Source organism: Panthera onca, chromosome D3 (assembly GCF_046562875.1).
Source record: "Panthera onca isolate mPanOnc1 chromosome D3, mPanOnc1 haplotype 2, whole genome shotgun sequence".
NCBI lineage: Eukaryota > Metazoa > Chordata > Mammalia > Carnivora > Felidae > Panthera > Panthera onca.
In genome coordinates, this window is record NC_138350.1 from 75217851 (window position 1) to 75239417 (window position 21567).

Here is a 21567-nt window from a genome sequence, read left to right on the forward strand (position 1 = left end):
ACACTTTATAGGGGTGCCTGGGTGGCTCAGTCAGTTAAGCATTGGACTCTAGATTTCAGCTCAGGTCATGATCTCATGGTTGATGGGTTTGAACCCCCATTGGGGTCTGCATTGACAGTGCAGAGCCTGCTTGGGATTCTCTCTCTTCCTCTCTCTCTCTGCCCCTCCCCCGCACTCCCACTCTTTCTCTCTCTTCTCTTTCTTTCAAAGTAAATAAACTTTTAAAAATTAAAATAAAATAAAAATCACACTTTATACAAAAATTAACTCAAAATGAGTCATGAACTTAAATCTTAAATATAAAAGTATAATTTTTTTAATGTGAGAAAATAGATGTAGGGCTAAGCAAGGTGTTATTAGCTTTGAGACCAAAAGTATGGTCTATAAAAGGAAAAATTAATACACTGGTTTCATAAAAATTAGTGTTTACTCTGTGAAAGTTCCTATTTAAGAAAGTGAAAAGACAAGCTACAGACTGAGAGGAAATATTCGCAAGCAACCTGTCTGGCAAAGAACTAATATCTAGAATATAAAAAGAACTCTCAAAACTCAATAATAAAACAAACAATCCAATTAGAAAATGGGCAAAAGACAGGGGAGGGGCCAAGATGGCAGAACAGCATGAAAGTTTTTTGTGTGTCTCTCATTCCTGAAATGCAGCCAGATCAACACCAAACCATCTTGCACACCTAGAAAACTGATTTGAGGATTAACACAACAATCTGCATAACCTGAACCACAGACCTCAGCAGGTATGTGGAACAGAGAGGTGAACTGGAGGAGAGTGAAGCCTCAGAGGGCAGGGAGCTGCTTTTGCTGGCAAAGAGATGACTGAGAGAGGATGGAGATGGGGGGAGAGTACGGGAAAGCATCCCCCCACCCCCTGCCTAAAAGCAGCTGGAGAGAAAAGGAAGAGTACGCAAGGGACTCAACAAAAAAGGGAGAAAGGAGAAAGGAGAGAGTTTAAATTCCATCAAGACTCTATAAACAGGGGGAGCACAGAGTCTGAAAGTCTGCAGCTCCACACCTGGCAGTACTTTGGTGAGAAGGGCAAATCCCCAGGAGCAGAGAGCAAGGTCCAAGGGGTACTTGGGCCACACAGGAGAGTCAGTTCCCCTGCTGGGAGGACATTTGGTAGAGACTGCAGAAACCCCAGAGGCAAAGGTCCCAGTGGGCCCTGGAGAACAACCACGTTCACTGGTGCTGGAACAAGGACATTAAGGGGGAAGCCTGGTGCCAGATGTGTGTTGTGATTTACCATAATCCCTGAAATGCTGCAGCTACACAATCGTGTGAACTTTTTCTGGGGCGGGCTGGCACCCAGCTGCAGTCTCTGGGCATCAGCAGCATCACGGTCCCATGAACATTCCTGGGGGTGGGCGGTACCTGGCCATTGCTCAGTGAGACTCTCCCACAGAGTCAGGATGGGTCAAAGCCACAGTCCCTCAGAAGTGAGGGGTTGGGAAACACAGCCGAATCTGAGATAAAACTCATGAGGGAGGTGCTGCCTGGCATTCTGACGGCTTGGTCACGGACAGTGTAAAAGCACAGAGTGGACAGAAGCCAGAGACAAAGGACAGCTGCGTGACTGATGATCAGGGAGGACAGAGTCCCGATACTAGAGACTGGGTAGCTGGGTGATACCATTTTCACCCCTTCTGCACATGCGCATACACACCCCAACAACCCACCTCAGTAAGGTAAGCAGCGCCATCTAGTAGAGAACAGAGCTGTTACACTAAACCCTGCCCAACTGGACCAACTGCGCTCTTGAGGAGGAACACCACAAGTCTCTCCGCCTGCTTAGTTTATGAACTATAAAATGCTTCATAGTTTGACTTCCAGGGGAAACCAATGTAATTTCAATCATATTTCAGTCAGTCCCCTGATCCATCTATTGAATTGTTTTTTCTTTTTCTTTTCTTTTCTTATTCTTGAATACAGAAAGAGAAAAAAATTATTTTCCATTTTTATTAGAAATATTTTGATTTATTTTTTCTACTACATCTTTTACTTATTTGTAAATTTTTCAAATTCTATTTTACTTCCATCATTTCATTTTATTCTATTTCATTGTACTCATTTTTTCAAATTTGCAAACGTTTTTCTTGCTTTTCTTTTCTTATCTTTCTTTCTTTTCTTTTTTCTTTCTTTTTTTTCCCTTTTCTTGTCTTTCCCTTTTTTTCTCTAATCTATCAATCTCCTTTCAACAACCAGACCAAAATACACCTAGGATCTGGCATCCTTTATTTGATTTTTTTGTGTTGTTTTAATTTTTTAAATTTAAGTTTTTTACGTTATTAATTCCTTTCCTTCCTTCAAAATGACAAAATGAAGGAATTCACCCCAAAATAAAGAACAGGAAGAAATGACAGCCAGGGACTTAATCAACACAGATACAAAGAAGATGTCTGAAAAAGAATTTAGAATCATGATAAGAATACTAGCTGGGGTTGAAAATAGATTAGAATCCCTTTCTGCAGTGATAAAAGACGTAAAAGCTAGTCAGGATGAAATAAAAAAAAATGCTATAACTGAGCCGCAATCTCAAATGGATGCCACAGCGGCAAGGATGGATAAAGCATAGCAGCATAACAGCGATATAGGGGACAAACTTATGGAGAACAATGAAGCAGAAAAAAAGAGAGAAACAAAGGCAAAAGAGCACATTTTAAGAATTAGAGAACTCAGTGACTCATTAAAAAGGAACAACATCAGAATCACAGGGGTCCCAGAAGATGAAGAAAGAGAAAACGGTGTTGAAGGGTTATGTGAGCAAATCACAGCAGAAAACATTCCTGACCTGGGGAAAGACACAGACACCAAAATCTAGGAAGCACAGAGGACTCCCATTAGATTCAACAAAAACCGACCATCAACAAGGTGTATCATAGTCAAATTCACAAAATACTCAGGCAAGGAAAGAATCATGAAAGCAGCATGGGGAAAAAAAAAGTTCTTAACCTACAAGGAAAGACAGATCAGGTTCACAGCAGACTTATCCACAGAAACTTGGCAGGCCAGAAAGGAGTGGCAGGATATATTCAATGTGCTGAATCAGAAAAATATGCAGCTAAGAAATCTTTATCCAGCAAGGCTGTCATTCAAAATAAAAGGAGAGATAAAAAGTTTCCCAGACAAACAAAAATTAAAGGAGCTGGTGACCACTAAACCAACCCTGCAAGAAATTTTAAGGGGGACTCTCTGAGGGGAGGAAAGACGAAAAAAAACCCAACAAACAAACAAACAAACAAAAACCCAAAAAGGCAAAAGCAACAAAGACTAGAAAGGACCAGAGAACACCACCAGAAACCCCAACTCTACAGGCAACATAATGGCAATAAATTCATATTTTTCAATACTCATTCTAAATGTCAATGGACTAAATGCTCCAACCAAAAGATATAGGGTAACATAATGGATAAGAAAACAAGATCTGTCTATATGCTATTTACAAGAGACCCACTTTAGACCTAAAGACACCTTCAGATTGAAAGTAAGGGGATGGAGAATCATCTATCATGCTAACGGTCACCAGAAGAAAGCCAAAGTATCCATACGTATTTCAGACAATCTAGACTTTAAAATAAAGACTGTAACAAGAAATGAATAATTAAGGGGTCTATCTGCCAAGAAGATCTAGCAATTGTAAACATTTATGCTCCAAATGTGGAACACCCAAATACATAAATCAATTAATCACAAATACAAAGAAACTCACTGATAACACCACCATAATAGCAGGGGACTTCAACATCCCCACTTACAGCAACAGACAGATCATCTAAACAGAAAAATCAACAAGGAAACAATGGTTTTGAATGACACACTGGACTGAATGGACTTAACAGATATATTCAGAACATTTCATCCTAAAGGAGCAGAATACACATTCTTCTCCAGTGCACATGGAACATTCTCCAGAATAGATCACATACTGGGACACAAATCAACTCTCAACAAATACAAAAATATCAAGATCATACCGTGCATATCTTCAGACCACAACACTATGAAACTCAAAATCAACCACAAGAAAAAATGTGGAAAGATAACAAATACTTGGAAACTGAAGACCATCCTACAAAAGAATGAATTGGCTAACCAAGAAGTTAAAGAGGAAATTAAAAAGTACATGGAAACGAATGAAAATGATAACACCACAGCCCAAAACCTCTGGGACACAGCAAAGGCGGTCATAAAAGGGAAGTATATAGCAATGCAGGCCTTTCTAAAGAAGGAAGAAAGGTCTCACATACACAACCTAACCTTACACCTTAAAGAGCTGGAAAAAGAAGAGCAAATAAAACCCAAAACCAGCAGGAAGACAGGAAATAATAAAGACTGAGCAGAAACCAATGCTATTGAAACAAACAAAACAAAAAACAAACAAACAAAAAACAGCAGAACGGATCAATGAAACCAGAAGCTGGTTCTTTGAAAGAATTAAAAAAATTGATAAACCCCTAGCCAGTTTGATCAAAAAGAAAAAGGAAAGGACTCAAGTGAATAAAATTAAGAATGAAAGAGGAGAGATCACAACCAACAAAGCAGAAACACAAACAATAATAAGAGAATATTACAAGCAATTATATGCCAATAAAATGAGCAATCTGGAAGAAATGGACAAATTCCTAGAAACATATACACTACCAAAACTGAAACAGGAAGAAATAGAAAATTTGAATAGATCCATAACCAGTAAAGAAATCAAATTAGTAACCAAAAATCTCCCCCAAAAACAAGAGTCCAGGGCCAGATGGCTTTCCAGGGGAAATCTACCAAACATTTAAAGAAGAGTTAACACCTATTCTCTTGAAGCTGTTCCAAAAATTAGAAATGGAAGGAAAACTTCCAAACTTTTTCTAGGAAGCCAGCATTACCTTGATTCCAAAACCAGACAAAGAACTACAGACCAATTTCCCTGATGAGCATGGATGCAAAATCCTCAACATGATACTAGCCAACCAGATCCAACAGTACATTAAAAAAATTATTAACCATGACCAAGTGGGAATTATACCTGGGATGCAGGGCTGGTTCAATATCTGCAAAACAATCAATGTGATACATTACAGCAATAAAAGAAAGGATAAGAACCACATGATCCTCTCAAAAGATTCAGAAAAAGCATTTGACAAAATACAGCATCCTTTCTTGATAAAAACCCTCAAGAAAGTAGGGACAGAGGGTTCATACCTCAAGATCATAAAAGCCATATATGAAAGACCCACTGCTAATATCATCCCCAATGGGGAAAAAATGAGAGCTTTCTCCCTAAGGTCAGGAACAAGACAGGGATGTCGACTCACACCACTGTTATTCAACATAGTATTGGAAGTCTTAGCCTCAGCAATCAGACAACACAAAGGAATAAAAGGCATCCAAATCGGCCAGGAGGAGGTAAAACTTTCACTCTTCACAGATGACATGATATTCTATATGGAAAACCCAAAAGATTCCACCAAAAAACTGCTAGAACCAATCCATGAATTCAGCAAAGTTGCAGTATATAAAATCAATGCACAGAAATAGGTTGCATTCCTATACACCAATGATGAAGCAACAGAAAGAGAAAACAAGGAATTGATCCCATTTACAATTGCACCAAAAAACATAAAATACCTAGGAATAAATCTAACCAAAGAGGTGAAAAACCTATACACTGAAAACTCTAGAAAGCTTATGAAAGAAATTGAAGAAGACACAAAAAAAAAAACTAGAAAAATAGCCCATGCTCCTGGATAGGGAGAATATTGTTAAAATGTCAATACTACCCAAAGCAATCTACATATTCAATGCAATCCCTATTAAAATAACACCAGCATTCTTCACACAGAACAAACAATCCTAAAATTTGTATGGAACCAGAAAAGACCCCGAATGGCCAAAGCAATCTTGAAAAAGAAAACCAAAGCTGGAGGCATCACAATCCTGGACTTCAAACTGTATTACAAACCTGTAATCATCAAGGCAGTATGGTACTGGCACAAAAACAGACACTCAGATCAATAGAACAGAATAGAGAATCCAGAAATGGACCCACAAATGTATGGCCAGCTAATCTTTGACAAAGCAGGAAAGAATATCCGATGGAATACAGACAGTCTCTTCAGCAAATGGTGCTAGGAAAACTGGACAGCGACATGCAGAAGAATGAACCTGGACCACTTGTTTACACCAGACACAAAAATAAACTCAACATGGTTGAAAGACCTAAACGTAAGACAGGAAGCCATCAAATCCTAGAGGAGAAAGCAGGCAAAACCTCTTTGACCTCAGCCACAGCAATTTCTTACTCAACATGTCTCCAGAGGCAAGGGAAACAAAAGCAAACATGAAGTACTGGGACCTCATCAAAATAAAAAGCTTCTGCACAGTGAAGGAAACAATCAGCAAAAGTAAAGGCAACTGACAGACTGGGAGAAGATATTTGCAAACGACATATCAGATAAAGGGTTAGTATCCAAAATCTATAAAGACCTTATCAAACTCAACACCTGAAAAATAAATAATCCAGTGAATAAATGGGTAAAAGACATGAATAGGCACTTTTCCAAAGAAGACATCCAGATGCCCAACCAACACATGAAAAGATGTTCAGCATCACTCTTCATCAGGGAAATACAAATCAAAACCACAATGAGATACCACCTCACACCTGTCAGAATGGCTAACATTAACAACTCAGGCAACGACAGATGTTGGCGAGGATGCGGAGAAAGAGGATCTCTTTTGCACTGCTGGTGGGAATGCAAACTGGTGCAGCCACTCTGGAAAACAGTATAGAGGTTCCTCAAAAAATTAAAAATAAAACTACCCTACAACCCGGCAATTGCACTACTAAGTATTTATCCAAGGGATACAGGTATGATGTTTTGAAGGGGCACATGCACCCCAATATTTATAGCAGCACTATCAACAAGAGTCAAAGTATGGAAAGAGCCCAAAATGTCCATCGACGGATGAATGGGTAAAGAAGATGTGGTATATATATATACAATAGAGTATTACTCAGCAATCAAAAAGAATGAAATCTTGCCATTTGCAATTATGTGGATGGAACTAGAGGGTATTATGCTAAGCAAAATTATTCAAAGAAAGACAAAGATCATATGACTTCACTCCTATGAGGACTTTAAGATACAAAACAGATGAACATAAGGGAAGGGAAGCAAAAATAATATAAAAACAGTAAGGGGGACATAACATAAGAAACTGTTAAATATAGAGAACAAACAGAGGGTTGCTGGAGGGGTTGTGGGAGGGAGATGGGCTAAATGGGTAAAGGGAATTAAGGAATATACTCCCGAAATCATTGTTGCACTATATGCCAACCAACTTGGATGTAAATTAAAAAAATAAATTTAAAAAAATGAGAAAAAAAAAGAAAATGGGCAAAAGACATGAATAGACATTTCACTGAAGCATATGTCCAAATGGCAAATAAGTACACGAAAAGATGTTCTACATTAATATCCACTAAAGAAATACAAATTAAAACTACAATGAGACATTATTACATAAACATGGATAACACCTAAGCTGGTGAAGATGTAGAGAAACTAAATCACTCACACATTACTGGTGAGAAGATAAAATTATACAGTCACTCTGGAAAAAATTTTGTAGGTTCTTAAAAAGTGAAACATACAACTACCAGATAACCCACCAACTGCATAATTGGACATTTATCCCAGAACTGTGAAGACATATCTTTACACAAAAACCTGTACATGAAAGTTCATGGCAGTTTTATTTATGAAATAGCCAAAAACTGGAAACAATCTTCAACAGCTGCATAGTTAAATGAACTGTGATACAACCATGCCATGGAATAATATTCAACAATAAAAAGGAACAGATTATTGATATACAATCTACATATACCTTCAAGGAATTAAGCTGAATGAAAAGCGATTCTCAAAAAGTTGTATACCATATGATTCTACTTACAAGACATTCTTAAGACGACAAAACTACAGAAATAAAGAATAAATTGGTGGTTTCCAAAGGTCAAGAAGAGTACTAGGACTTAAAAAAAAATGGAGGTCAGCATAATCGCAGAATAGGACATCCCCAGCACTCATCGTCTCACAGAAACACTTACTTGGCAACCATCCATAGACAAAAAGGTACCTTTGTGAGAGCTTTGTAATCCAGATAGGAGGTTGACATCCAGTGGAACACAAAACTGAGGAATGTCACTTTGAGAAGACAGGACTATTCACTGGTTGCAGACCAACCAACACCCAGCTCCAGACCTGGAAGCAGTCCTATTCTTCCATGGACTCAACTCCAACCCTTCTTGTGTGAGGTCCTGTCACCAGCTTTTCCATCCCACACCCCCAGTAATAGGTCCACCAACCACAGACCCAGATACAGACTCAGAAACATCCCCATGGCTCACTTGCAGTGCTTCTAGGCTATGATTATGGAGGGAGTCCCATGCATCCATTCTCCTGTCAGGAGAAGGTCTTTACCTGCAAAAACCAGTCTGCAAAGATGGGAAGAGGTTACTCCTTCTTTAAATGCACAGACATCAACCTAAGGCTACAAGGATCATGAAGAATCAGGTAAACATGAAACCATCAAAAGAAACTAATAAACCAGTAACTGACCCTAAAGAAATAGAGGTCCATGAACTGCTTAACAAATCCAAAATAATAATCCTTAAAAAGCTCAGTGGGTTACAAGGAGATAGAGATAGACAACTAAACAAATCAGGAAAACAATATATGAACAAAATAAGAAATTGAAAAAAGAGACAGAAACCATAAAAAAGAACCAAACAGAAGTCCTGGAGCTGAAGTACACAGTGACTGAACTGAAAAATTCAACAGAGAACTTCAACAACAGATTCAACCAAGCAGAAGAAAGATTAGTGAACTCACAGACTGGTTATTTGAAATTATCTCATAAGAGGAACTGAAGAAGAAGAAGAAGAAGGAGGAGGAGGAGGAGGAGGAGGGGGAGGGGGAGGAGGAAGGGGAGGAGGGGAGGAGGAAAAGAAGAATGAAGAAGGCCTATGGTACTTATAGTAAACCACTGAATGAATATATGCATTATGGGATTCCCAAAAGAGATAGAGAAAGAGTCAGAACAATTATTTAAAGAAGTAATGACTAAAAACCTCCCAAATCTACAGAAGGAAAAGGACATCCAGATAAATAAAGCCCAAAAGTTCCCAAATAGGTTGAAGCCAAAGACAAAAACACTGTAAACTGTTAATCAACATACTGTAAACTGTCAAAAGTCAAAAAAAAAAAAAAAAAGAAAGAAAATTTTGATAGCCACAAGAAAAAAGCAACTTGTCACATACAAGGGAAACTCTCCCCACCCCATAAGGCAGATTGTTCAGCAGAAACCTTGCAAACCAGGAGAGAATGGGATGATATATTCAAGGTACAGAAAGAAAAAAAAAATGCCAACCAAGAATATTGTACCCAGGAAAACTGTCCTTTAAGAATGTAGGAGATAAACAAAAACTAAGGGGGTTCATCTCCACTAGATGTGGCTTACAAGAAGCGCTAAAGAGAGTTCTTCAAGTTGAATAAAAATATGTTAAACAACAACATGAAAGCATATGAAAGTAAAAATTTCAATGCTAAAGGTAAATATAAATAGAAAAAGAGAATATTCCAATACTGTAATGGTGGCATGCAAATCATTTTTAACCCTAGTTATATGAATTAAAAGGTAGATATAGTAAAAATAATTACAACAAGAGAAATTTGTCAATTCAACACAATACAGAAAGAAGCAAAATCTAATAACAATGACATAAAGTGTGAATGTGTCAGAGGGTAAAGTGTAGGGTGTTTGTATGTGACTGAAGTTGTTACCAGCTTAAAACAGATTGCTTTAATATAAAATGGTAACCACCAAAAAAAATATTTCCATGTGCATATGGAACATTCTCTAGGATAGAGCACATGACAGATCACAAAATAAGTCTTAACAAACTTAAAAATATGGAAGAAATTTGAAGTATCTTTTCCAATCACAATGCACTGAAACCAGATGTCAACAATAGAAAGAAAAAAGGAAAATTCACAAACACATGAAAATTAAACAACATACTCAAATAACTATTGGAGCTAGGTAGAAATAAAAAAGGAAATTGTAAAATATGTCAAGACAAATGAAACACAACATACCGAAACTTAGAAGATGCAGCAAAAGCAGTACTAAAAGGGAAGTTCATAGCAATAAACACCTATACTGAAAAAGAAGCAAGATTTCAAATAAAAAACCTACATTTACAACTCAAGGAACTAGAAAAAGAAGAACAAACTAAGCCCAAAATTAACAGAAAGAAGGAAATAATAAATATTAGAGCAGAAATAAATGAAACAGAGAATAGAAAAATGTTTTTTTAATTGATGAAACTATGATTTGGCATTTTGAAAATAAAAACAAAATCAACAAAATCTTAGCTAGACTAAAAAAGAGAGAGAGAGAAGACTCAAAATCAGAAATGAAAGAGGAGACATTATAATGATCCCACAGAAATAAAAAGTTCATAAGTGGCTATTATGAACAAGTATACACCAACAAACTGGACAATCTAGAGGAAATACAGAAATTCCTAGACACATACAACCTACCAAAACTGAATCAAGAAAAAATAGAAAATCTGAACATACCAAAAACAAATGAAGAGATTAAAAAAAGCAATCAAAAACCTCCCAACAGAGAAAAGCCCAGGACTAGATGGTTTAATGGGTGAATTCTACCAAACATTTAAAGAATTTGGGGCGCCTGGGTGGCTCAGTTGGTTAAGTGTCTGACTTCGGCTCAGGTCATGATCTCATGGTTCACAAGTCCGAGCCCCGCATCGGGCTCTGTGCTGACAGCTCAGAGTCTGGAGCCTGTGTCTCCCTCTCTCTCTGACCCTCCCCCTGTTCATGCTCTGTCTCTCTCTGTCTCAAAAATAAATAAACGTTAAAAAAAATGTTTAAAAAGAAAGGAAGAATTAATACCAATCCTTCTTAAAGTCTTCCAAAATTAGAAGAAACACTTCCAAATTCATTCTATGAGGAAAGCTTCAAACTGATACCACAGCCAGAAAAAGCACGAGAAAAGAAAACTATAGGCCAATATTCCTGGTAAACATTGATGCAAAAATTCTCAACAAAATACAGGCAAACTGAATATAACAGCATATTAGAAGAATCACACACCATGACCAAGTAGAATTTATCCCTGGGATTCAAGGATGGTTCAACACATGCAAATCAATCAATGTAATACACCACACTAAAAAAATGAAGGCTAAAAACCACACAATCATTGCAATAGATGCAAAGAAAGTATTTGACAATATTTAATACCCTTTCACGATAAAAACTCTCCACAAATTAGGTATAGAAGAAGCTTACCTCAATACAATAAAATCCACTTATAAAAAGCTCATACTCAGCAATGAAAAGTTGAAAGCTTTCTCTCTGAGATCCAGAACAAGGCAAGGATGCCCACTCTCATTTCTCCTATTCAACATATTACCAGACATCCTGCCAGAGCGATTAGGCAAGAAAAAGAAATAAAGCCATATAAATTAGAAAGAAAGAAGTAAAACTATCTCTGCTTGCAGATGATATGATTTTGTACATAGAAAACAAAAACTGTTAGAGTAAGCAAATTCAGTAAAGCAACAAAATACAAAATCAACATACAAAAATTAGTTATGTTTCTGTTCACTGACAACCTATCTAAAAAGGAAATTAAGAAAAAAATTCCATTTCCAATAGCATCAAAAAAGTAAAATACTTAGGAATAAGCTTAACAGAAGAGTTGAAAGACTGTACAATGAAAATTATAAAACAATGACAAAAGAAATTTTAAAAGTCACAAATAAATAGAAGGACATTGTTCATGCAATGAAAGAACTGGTATTTTTTAAACATCCATACTTACCAAAGTGATCTATAGATTCAACACAATTCTCATCAAAATCCCAATGGCATTTTTTACTGAAATAGAAAACGGGCACCTGGGTGACTCAGTAGGTTAAGCATCCGACTTCAACTCAGGTCATGATCGCATGGTTCATGGGTTCAAGCCCCACATTGGGCTCTGTGCTGATAGCTCAGAGCCTGAAGCCTGCTTCAGATTTTGTGTCTCCCTCCCTCTCTCTCTGCTCCTCCTGCTTGCTCTCTCTCTCTCTCTCTCTCTCTCTCGTTCTCTCTCTCTCAAAAATAATAATAATGATAATCCTAAAATTCATTTAGAACCACAAAAGACCCTGAATGACCAAAGCAATTTTGAGCAAGAACAACAAAGCTGGCAGCGTTACACTCCCTGGTTTCAAAACATTATAAAGCTACATCTCTAGACGATCTTTCTCAACCAGTCTCACGACTGGACAAACCATTTTTATATATACAACTCTTAAATTTATAACTTTAACCTCAATTTTTTTTTACCTGAACTCCTGACTCATCCAATTAACCTACCAAATATCTCCTCTTGAACACCTAATAGACATCTCTACTTACAATATTCGAACACATGATCTCCCCGCCTCAGCTTGTTCCTCTCCCTGTCTTTCCCTAGGAGCTTCTAAGAAAAAGAAAGAAAGCTTTCTTAGAACTCCCTAGTAAATGGCATGACAGTTTTAAATCATGGCTTCAAGTTCTTTGACACCTCATTGTCCCCATCTCTTTTAACCTGGATGAGCCTGTGCATAATTCTAGCCACAGAATACGGTGGAAGTGACACTATGTGAGTTCTGAGGCTCAGTCATAAAAGCTCATGCAGCTCCCTTCTGGTTCTGAAATGTTCACTCTCAGGAAGCTCCCCCTTTCAAAACGCACAGCCATTATACTGTAAAAAGCCCAAACCAATAAAATGTTTAAAAGATAACAAAATGGTAGTTGGTTTAGTCCACTATTTTAGGGCTGGTTTATAGTTAATAAAGAGCTGAGACTGATGGCAGGCTTATTCTTTCAATAACTCAGACCAAAACTTATGAAGTCACCCTTGACTCCTCTCTCTCACATTCCATATCCAGTCCCTCAACGAATCCTGTCAAGTCTCTTTTCAAAGTACGTCCAAAATAGGACCAATGTCCATCACCGCATCTACAAAATGGATCTCTTCTGGTCAAAGCTCTTGCTTGGAAACAACAGAAACTGACTCGGGCTAAATTTGCCGACAAATTTAGTGAAAGGAAATCAGATGGCTCACAGAATAGAACAAAGAGGATGCCAACTCTAGAAAACGGTCTGAAATCAGTGAAGTTTAAATATAAGGAATCATAGCCAAAGAACCAGCCTGATTGATAAGCTGCTACTGCCACACCAGCTTCACCTTCACTTATTCTAAGCTGTCCCCATTTTTTTTGCTCTTTGGTGTCTTCCCTCCAGAGAAGTGTATTTACTTGGCTGAGCTTAGTTGATTTTCCTGAGTCCCAACTGCCACAGGCTGACAAAAGGGAGAGTTGGCATGGTGGCTTTCATAGTAAGAAGTGGAGACCCATCTTCCATAAAAACTCATTTCACAATGCATTTTCCAAACACCGGAAGTGGCTACAAATTCTGAGCAGCCTAAGGGTTGGGTGAGGAGAAGATACATTTTGTATCACAAACAACAGATTCTCATTGTGTGTGGAAAAGTAAGTAGACTCTGATCGAAAGCCTTGCATTCAAGTCCTGCTCTAGCACTTATTAGACGTGTGACCCTAAGCAAGTCATTTAACTTCCCTGAGACTCCCATTTTTTCATCTTTAACATGAGTGCAACAATATCTGCCCTGCTTATCTAGCAGATTTGTTTTGAGGATCGAATGAGTGTGTGAGCATATTAAGGCTGCGATCTTGATCCCTTTCATCTTTGTAACAGTGTTGACTAGCGAGGGTTAGATGGGAGTAGGTGTTCCATTAATGTCTACAGAATGAGTAATAGTTATAGAAAAGATTTGTAAAATGAAAGCCATTAACTGATCCTACTATATCGTCCAGCTAGACCAGAAAAGTGTGATATTGTCACCCAGTGCCAGACTAAAGTAATATCAAATATGCTTTGGGAGGAGACCCCTGACATTGAAAATTTCTGCCACCAACCTCTTCATAAAATAAATATGGAAATGGCAGATCAACTTAATTGTTTCACTATATAGTATAAATTTGGCTCATAGAGCAAAATCCTCCTGTGACAAGTTTTAGAGATCAGATAATGGTTCTTGAGAATCATGCTCGCATGGGGAAGTAATATAGCTTAAGTAGATTTCTGGCCAATGGATTCAAGTTACCCTGAGGAAACAAGATCTAATTGTAGGATAGCTAATAATAACAATCCTTTACCCAAATTCTTTGGAGATAGATTTAGAATTGAAAATTTCTCAGATATTTGAAAGACGTTAGTGGCAAAAATCGTATATTACACAACCACTAGCAGGGTCTGAGTCAGTACCCTGTAATCAAACACAAAATATTTCTGCAGAGATATGAATGAATGCTCATTCTGAGTATAACAAACACTGAAACAATCTCATATCCATTTAGTTAAGGTGATTTCAACATAAGGGTCAAAGCACTTTTGGGGGGCGTTTGGGTGACCCAGTTGGTTAAACGACCGACTTCCGGCTTTGCTCATGATCTCACAGTTCGTGAATTCAAGCCCCACATCTGGCTCTCTGCTGCCAGCCCAGAGCCTGCTTCAGACCTTCTGTCTCTTTCTCTCTCTCTCTCTCTCTCTCTCTCTCTCTGTCCCTCCCTCCTCTCTCTCTTTCTCTCTCTCTCTCAAAAATAAATAAACATTTAAAAAAAAAAAACATTAAAAAATAAGAATGTTAAAAAGACACTTTTGGTTTTCAAAGCTTTTCTTTGGATTTTAAAAATGCAGATAAGAAACAAAGTTGTATTTTTCATGAAAGGGTAAATGGACTTATAGTGCCTTACGATAGAAAATGCTCTACCATGTACAAGCTTGAATAGTAGTAACACTCTCTCTCTTTAAATCTATATAAAATCACTTTCAAAAAAATTTTTTAACATTCAACTCAGCAAATTCTTGAATTCAACCAGAGAGATCATCTATTTCAATCTGCCACCTAATTCAGCTAATGCTTACTAATAAGCATTCGAGCCAGACAGTCACTCAGCCTTTGCAAAATACTCCTATGGGTGAAGAATTCACTCCTTCATGTGGCAACTCCCTGCATTCTTGGAAAACCGTAATTATTAGGATCAAAGTCAGATCTTCTGTCACTTTTACCCTTTAGTCCTAACACTGCCGTAGGGAGCAGGAAAAATTTCTCTACCCTGTCTGCCATGTGACAGCTAGGCAAATATTTGAAGTGGCAATCACATACCACATCATTTGCCTCTTCTCTAGGCTAAACATTTGCCCTAACTCTTCCACATAAGTATAGTTTCCTCTTCCCTCACATCCTGAGAGCCCATACTAATCTCTAACTTATCAATGTGTAAAATAAAGCAAGGCAGCTAGAGCTAGATAAATCTCCAGCCCAGAATGCAGGGGACCTGTTATCTTCCTTGTAAGCTATATATCATGTTTTTAGTAACACATACTACGATTTTGTGTGTGTGTGTGTGTGTGTGTGTGTGTGTGCGCACGCAGCATAATACTTTTGGATTGTTTTGCATTTATAGTAAATTAATCTCCCCATCTTTTCACACTGCACTGCTGTCACAATCCAAGAACCTCCCTTGATTTATATGTGTCAGTCTCAGTAAAGGGCTTTTGTACTGGTCTTTGTTAAATTACATCATGTTAGTTTTCATTCCAACATTTACATTTCACTTTGAATCTCGATTGCACCTTTCAGTATATTAGCTACGTCTGACAGCTTTGTGTCACCTACAAATTTGACACCTTCAGTAAAGACTTTAATAAAAATATTGAACAAGATAGGATCAAGAGCCCTGTGGCATGCCACTGGAGACTTCCCTCCTGGATGGCATCCTCAAGTGCTTAACATCTAAAACAGGCAATAAACTTCATACACAAATAATAATACCAAGGTTTACCTGACAGGTACAGAATGAGCAGTAAGAAAAACAAATGCTATACAGAGAAGAAAATAGCACATCTCAGAACCATCACACCAGGCTCTACATTTTAGTAATTAATTTCACAGGTTTCACTACCATAGGGCATTGAAAAAGATGTCTCTCATTCCTGAAATGTGTATATGTGCTAGGGTTGCAACATAAAATCCATTTCCTGCTAAGGATCTCGCCCAGAAAGTTTACAAACACAATATTAAAGGCTGAGCAGGATTTGAAATGTCATAGGGAAAGGGGTAATTAGCAGAGGAAAACAATCTTACCCCGTTATGGATCAATAAACTCCTATAGATATAACTCCTCATGCTGCCAACTTGGCTCCACCTACCCCACCCCAAACACCCACTACTGTCAGCAACCCGAAAATGCAAAAATCAATATTTTAAGTACATATGTTTTTAAATGACTGGTTTGCCAAGGGATTATTCATTTTTAAAATGGGTCATACAAGGGTGTCTGCCTGGCTCAGTCAGTGAGTCGACAGAGCATGACACTCTTGATCTCTGGGTTGTGAGATCAAGCCCCACATTGGGTGTAGAGGTTACTCTAAAAAACTTAAAATAAAATAAGATAGGTCATACACAGGGCTCATGTACAAAGCAACTGACCCTGGTTTAATATGGGTTCATTTGCTTGACACCCAGTTGGTTTTTTTTCAGAATACCAAGAATACAAAATATCCAGGGTTGCCACTGTTTGCTTATATTGTGTAACAAACCTAATGTTAAACATGACCCTTGAAACTGTTCCCACATCTTTCCAGTCAGGACGCTTTGATGATATAGTAAATATCACCATGGTTCCACCTTGAAGAAATAGGGTTTAAACAAGGATTTTGCTCCATCAAGTAATTTTGTCCACGTAAAGCTTAAAATTCTCTTCAAAAGCAATACCTGTCAACAATCTGTAGTAAATATATATTTAATAAAACATATCTCTGAAGCAATTCTAGACTCCCCAATTACTTTAAATCATGACAGTTTCTGTTCTCTCACTTTGTCTTCTATTCCTTCTGCCTTTCTTGGTCTGAAAATTAGTTACGGATACGAAAAACCCAGAATGTAATCTGAAACCGAAAGCAACGAGCCCATTCACTGAACTAAATCACTTGTAATTAGAAATAAAAGAAAATTCATTTATGAAAATGAAAATCCTAAAAGCTTTTTGGAATATGAAGTTAATCATTACAAATGTATCCCATCAGAAATAGCTTTTTAAGGCAGTAAGCTCCATAACTAATTTTAGAATAGCTAAAGGAAAGCCCTCAGAAAATTAAGGCAATCACCATAAAGACCCCATTTTGATAAAAGGGGATCTATATTAAATCAGACTGGAAGCATGGAGAGGACCTCAGAGAGCATCTACAGAACGTAGACCACAATCACACAGGAGACAAGAATAGGACTGGGACCGAAATACAGGGCCCTTTCTCCAGTTCCAGAGCTTGTTTCTACCACACTCTTGACCTTGAGACTGAGGGTGATGGACCTGACACAGCACCTCCTACATCAGTAATTTCTGACTTGTGCCTCCTGACCAACATCCAACCATACCCAAAAGACAACAACAACAAAAAAAATAGGGGCACCTTGATGACTCAGTTGGTTGAGCAACCGACTCTTAATGTCAGCTTAGGTCATGAGCCCAGAGTCATAGGATCCAGCCCCTAGTCAAACCCCGTGTCAAGTTCCACACTGAGCGCAGAGACTGCTTAAGATTCTCGCTCTCTCAAAGTTACTTTGGCTTCCATTCAAGATTCTCTCTCTCTTTCTGTCCCTCTGCCCCTCTCTCTCCCACTCAGCGCTATTAAAAAAAAAAAAAAAAAGAAGAAGAAAATTAGGAAAGTTAGCCCATTACTTTGAGATGGTATCTGAATAACTGTTTTTTCCCCTCTTTTATACAAAGAATATAAAAATTCATGCAAGTATAAAACATTTTAAAGTATAAATATTTTAAATGTATTTTAAAGATTATATTATTTAATAGTATTATAAATATGAATATTTTAAAATATGAAATAAAATATTCCACTATAATACAGGATTCATGAGGGTAGGGTCCATATCTAACTTGTTTATTGTTCTATCCCCAGTTACCTATACGGTAAAATATTTCTGGGTGCTTTTTGTTTGTTTTCTGGGGGTTTTTTACTGCCCTTGATCCAAATATCATTCTTATTTTAAAGTAACTCCCTACAGTATGCATTGTAAGTAGAATGCAATGACCCTCTTCTCACCTTCTCATAGTTAGGGAGACATCCAGCTGGTTCTTGTAGAGGCAACGTAAAAACACAGGGATAGCAGAGAAGTTACTCTTGGCTGCAGCAACAGAGACAGCAGCACCAGCAGAGGCTGTCTGTTGCACGGAGTGACCTTGACCCTGCTCTAGCTCCTATTCTCCCCTGGTCCTTACTTGTTTTCCAAGCTTGTACCTCTTGCATTTCTGTTGCTTCTGTGAGCTACCTGGTTTCTTCCATGAAAATTCTTTTCTAAATACTCAGCTGGTTTAAGGCAGCTTCTCTTGTTTACACCAACAGCTCTAACATGCACATAGTAGGCATTCAATAAATATTTTTTAAATGAACAAATCAATTAATAAATCAATTAACCATCATCATAATTTTCTGTATAACACTTAGAATTTTCAAGAACTCGCCTATATTCTGATTATTGCATCTGGTTGCTACCCCACTTATGCTCCAATATTTAAATTGCGATATTTAACAAAAGTAAATTCTTTTTGAAGCAAGAGTCAAGTACAAAAAAATTATTATTTTAACTAAACTAGGACTAGACGTCATTTACCAAAGTCAGCCATGATACCTCATGGTGTCGATTACCACTATGAGTAATGCCATTTAAGTAATAAGTAATTTGATGAAGTAAAAGTCTTTGAAAGAGAATTTTAAAATAAGAGCTAGGGAGAAAAACTAAGTACGAGCACGAAAAAATAAAAACTGTGAAATAATTTTATTCAAAATAAGTTAGATTTGCAAACAGCATCAAAAAACAGGTGTAAAAAAAAGGCAACTGAAACTTCAGATATGAGCTGACATTCACGGGGCACACAGTGGGTGGAAAAGTTCAGGGACTTTGAAGGAGCGGTGTCTGCAAAGACAAAAACTAGGTCCCCTTATAACACAAAAAAAATCTTTGCTTTAATCAGATAAGGCTATTTAACCTTACTTGGTTTGTGAATTCTTTAAAATGTTTCCATTCACCCCTCCTCTACTCCCCTGAAAGCTGAAATCAACCATAACTCACTCCTTCCACACAAAACCCCCTGATTTAAAAGGGGAGGGGAAGGACTAATACTAAAAACTGAAAATTAAATATCCTAGTTTTGTAGCACATGTATGTAGAATACTAGTCAAAGGATTTTCAGAAATCTTTCAAGCCCAGAATCAACTAAATGGAAAATTCTGAGGACTTTTCACATTTAGACTCAGGAACCATGTTTGAAACATGTGTATCAAAACATGACGTTTCAGAATTGCCCTAAGAAATTCCACTCCCTTGTTACAGATTTACATTGATAAGGCAAAGAATTTAACACAGTGCGTTGTGTTTGGTTTATGTGGACACAAAGCCCGGAGACCAGGTTTCTCCAGTCTGATACCATTACAAAATCCATTAAACCATCTCAGTAAGCAAGAGAGGAAAGGCCATTTTGTGTTCAGTGACCTATACTCAGCCCCATGGATTTTGAAGCAGGCAATGTAGTTTTGACTCTATATCTGATCTCCAGGGAGCCTGAGCACAACTCCTTTCCGGATAAAGTCTGAAGAACACCTTTCGCCAAGAAAAGTAGGTAGTAAGCACTTAAAAGTAGTTTTAAGAAGAGACCAAGAGGAAAATGAAACATCGGGAATGAGGACTGTGAAACTCTCATTATTTCAGCTCCACGTGGCCTATGCATTTCCTGTATAATCTGTGATTCCTACAAAATGTGGTCATTTCAAACTGTGATGTAAAGACGACCCAAGAGGAGAACCCAAAATCTACACACCGAAAGACTACCCCCTGGCTTCCAGTGCTTTTCTGATACAGATTCGGGGGAGGGGGGGAGCTTTTCCTACACTACTTGGATGTATCAAGTCCCTCTACATTTTCGTGTCAATAGAACCATAATGGCTCCTTCAGCATGTACGGTCCACACAACCGCGTCCGCTCCTTGCTCTGAGAACGCACAGATATTCCTCCTCAGGACGACATTCCTGGCCCCGATCCTGAGCGAAGGAGAAGCAAGGCGCACGCACTGCCCTCGGGGCTCCTGGGTCCCGCCTCGAGGACACCCAGACTTGTTGCTCCGGCGGCGGGAACTCACCATTACGGACCGCGTGCGGCGCGCCCTGCCCACGAGGAGGACGGCCTGTGCTCGGAGCCGGCGTCCCGCGCCCGTCGTCCCGCGGCGGCCCTGCGAGCCGGTGCGCCTCGCGGGGCCGGGCCTGGAGCGGGCGGCGGTCCTACAAAACCCGCGCCCCGAGAGCGGGGACCGGAAGCGCCCGCGGTCCGCCCTTCCGCCTCCAGAATGCGGGCGCCAGGCCTGGGGCGCCTGCTGGGGGTGGCCCGGTTGACCCCGGGGGAGCATCTCGCCACCTCCCGCCCTGCGTCTTCGCCTCCCAAAGGTCTCCTCCCAAAGGGGCGAGCGCAGCCCCCACCCCGAGCCCGCGCCCCCCCCCTCCCCCCGCCGGGCCTAGCTCGAGGAGAGGAGCCCGAGTCCCGGTGGCCCGACCCTGCCGCGTGCGCGACCCGGGCCGGGGCCGGGGGGTCAGGCCAGGGCACCCGCTCGAGGGCCCCCGTGGGCCGGGCCCACTCCCCTCCCTTCTCCGCACCCCCGCGGCCTCCCCGCTCCCGCTGGCTCCAGGAATCAATAGTGACCGCTGATTTTTTACGACAATTGCAGCTGTCTAATTCATCAGCGAATAATTAAATCAGAAGCAGCCAGGCCTGCTTTGAGCAGAGCCGGGTTTGGCGTCGGGGACTAGGGGTCTCCCCTACCAGATCCCAACAAACTGGGGGCCCAGTCGGGAGCCGGGAGGGCAACCAGGGGACAGGCCTCGCCCCGTGCCGCGGCTGGGAGAGCGGCTCCGTGCGAGGAAGGAATATCCCGGCGTGGGGAGTAAGCGGGGGGTGGCCGGGGGACAAGCGGGGCGCTCCGCCGCGGAGCTCCGTTTGGGGGCTCATCCCAGAGCGTCCTGGCCCGCAGTGCCTCGCGTGGGGCTGCGCTTTCCACTCTCCTCACGCTGACTTTGCGAAGGGAGAGGAAATCACCCTCGGGAGGCGATTTGCCTTTGAGGAAGATGGAGAGGAGCAGAGAGAAGCGCCTAGAAACGGCATTGATTTAGACATCAATCCTGGCCGGCTCCCTCCGCCTCCCGAGCCGCGGGGCCGCGCAGCCCCCTCCCCGAGAAGCGGCTCGCCTCCGGCCGGAGGCCGCCGGGCTCCGCGGGGGCTGGCGAGGGCGGGCGGAGCCCGCACGAGGGCACGGCCAGCCTGGGGAGCCGCTCGCAGCCTCCCGCGCCGCCACCCCGC

At 39.9% G+C, this 21567-nt stretch overlaps 1 long non-coding RNA gene across 2 annotated transcripts in view; it reads right to left on the reverse strand.

The window, feature by feature from the left end:
* Nucleotides 1-20571, reverse strand: part of LOC144613804 (uncharacterized) — a 273378-nt gene extending 252807 nt beyond the window's left edge. Inside the window, exons 1-2 of one of the 2 annotated variants that reach the window (XR_013551227.1) lie at nucleotides 12501-12653; nucleotides 11920-11975 (exon numbers count right to left, since the gene is read on the reverse strand). This is a non-coding gene — a long non-coding RNA (uncharacterized LOC144613804). Of the gene's footprint in view, nucleotides 1-11919; nucleotides 11976-12500; nucleotides 12654-20359 lie in introns of those variants that run through there. The other variant, XR_013551226.1, reaches the window with a different exon arrangement.
* Nucleotides 20572-21567: the final 996 nt, after the last annotated feature.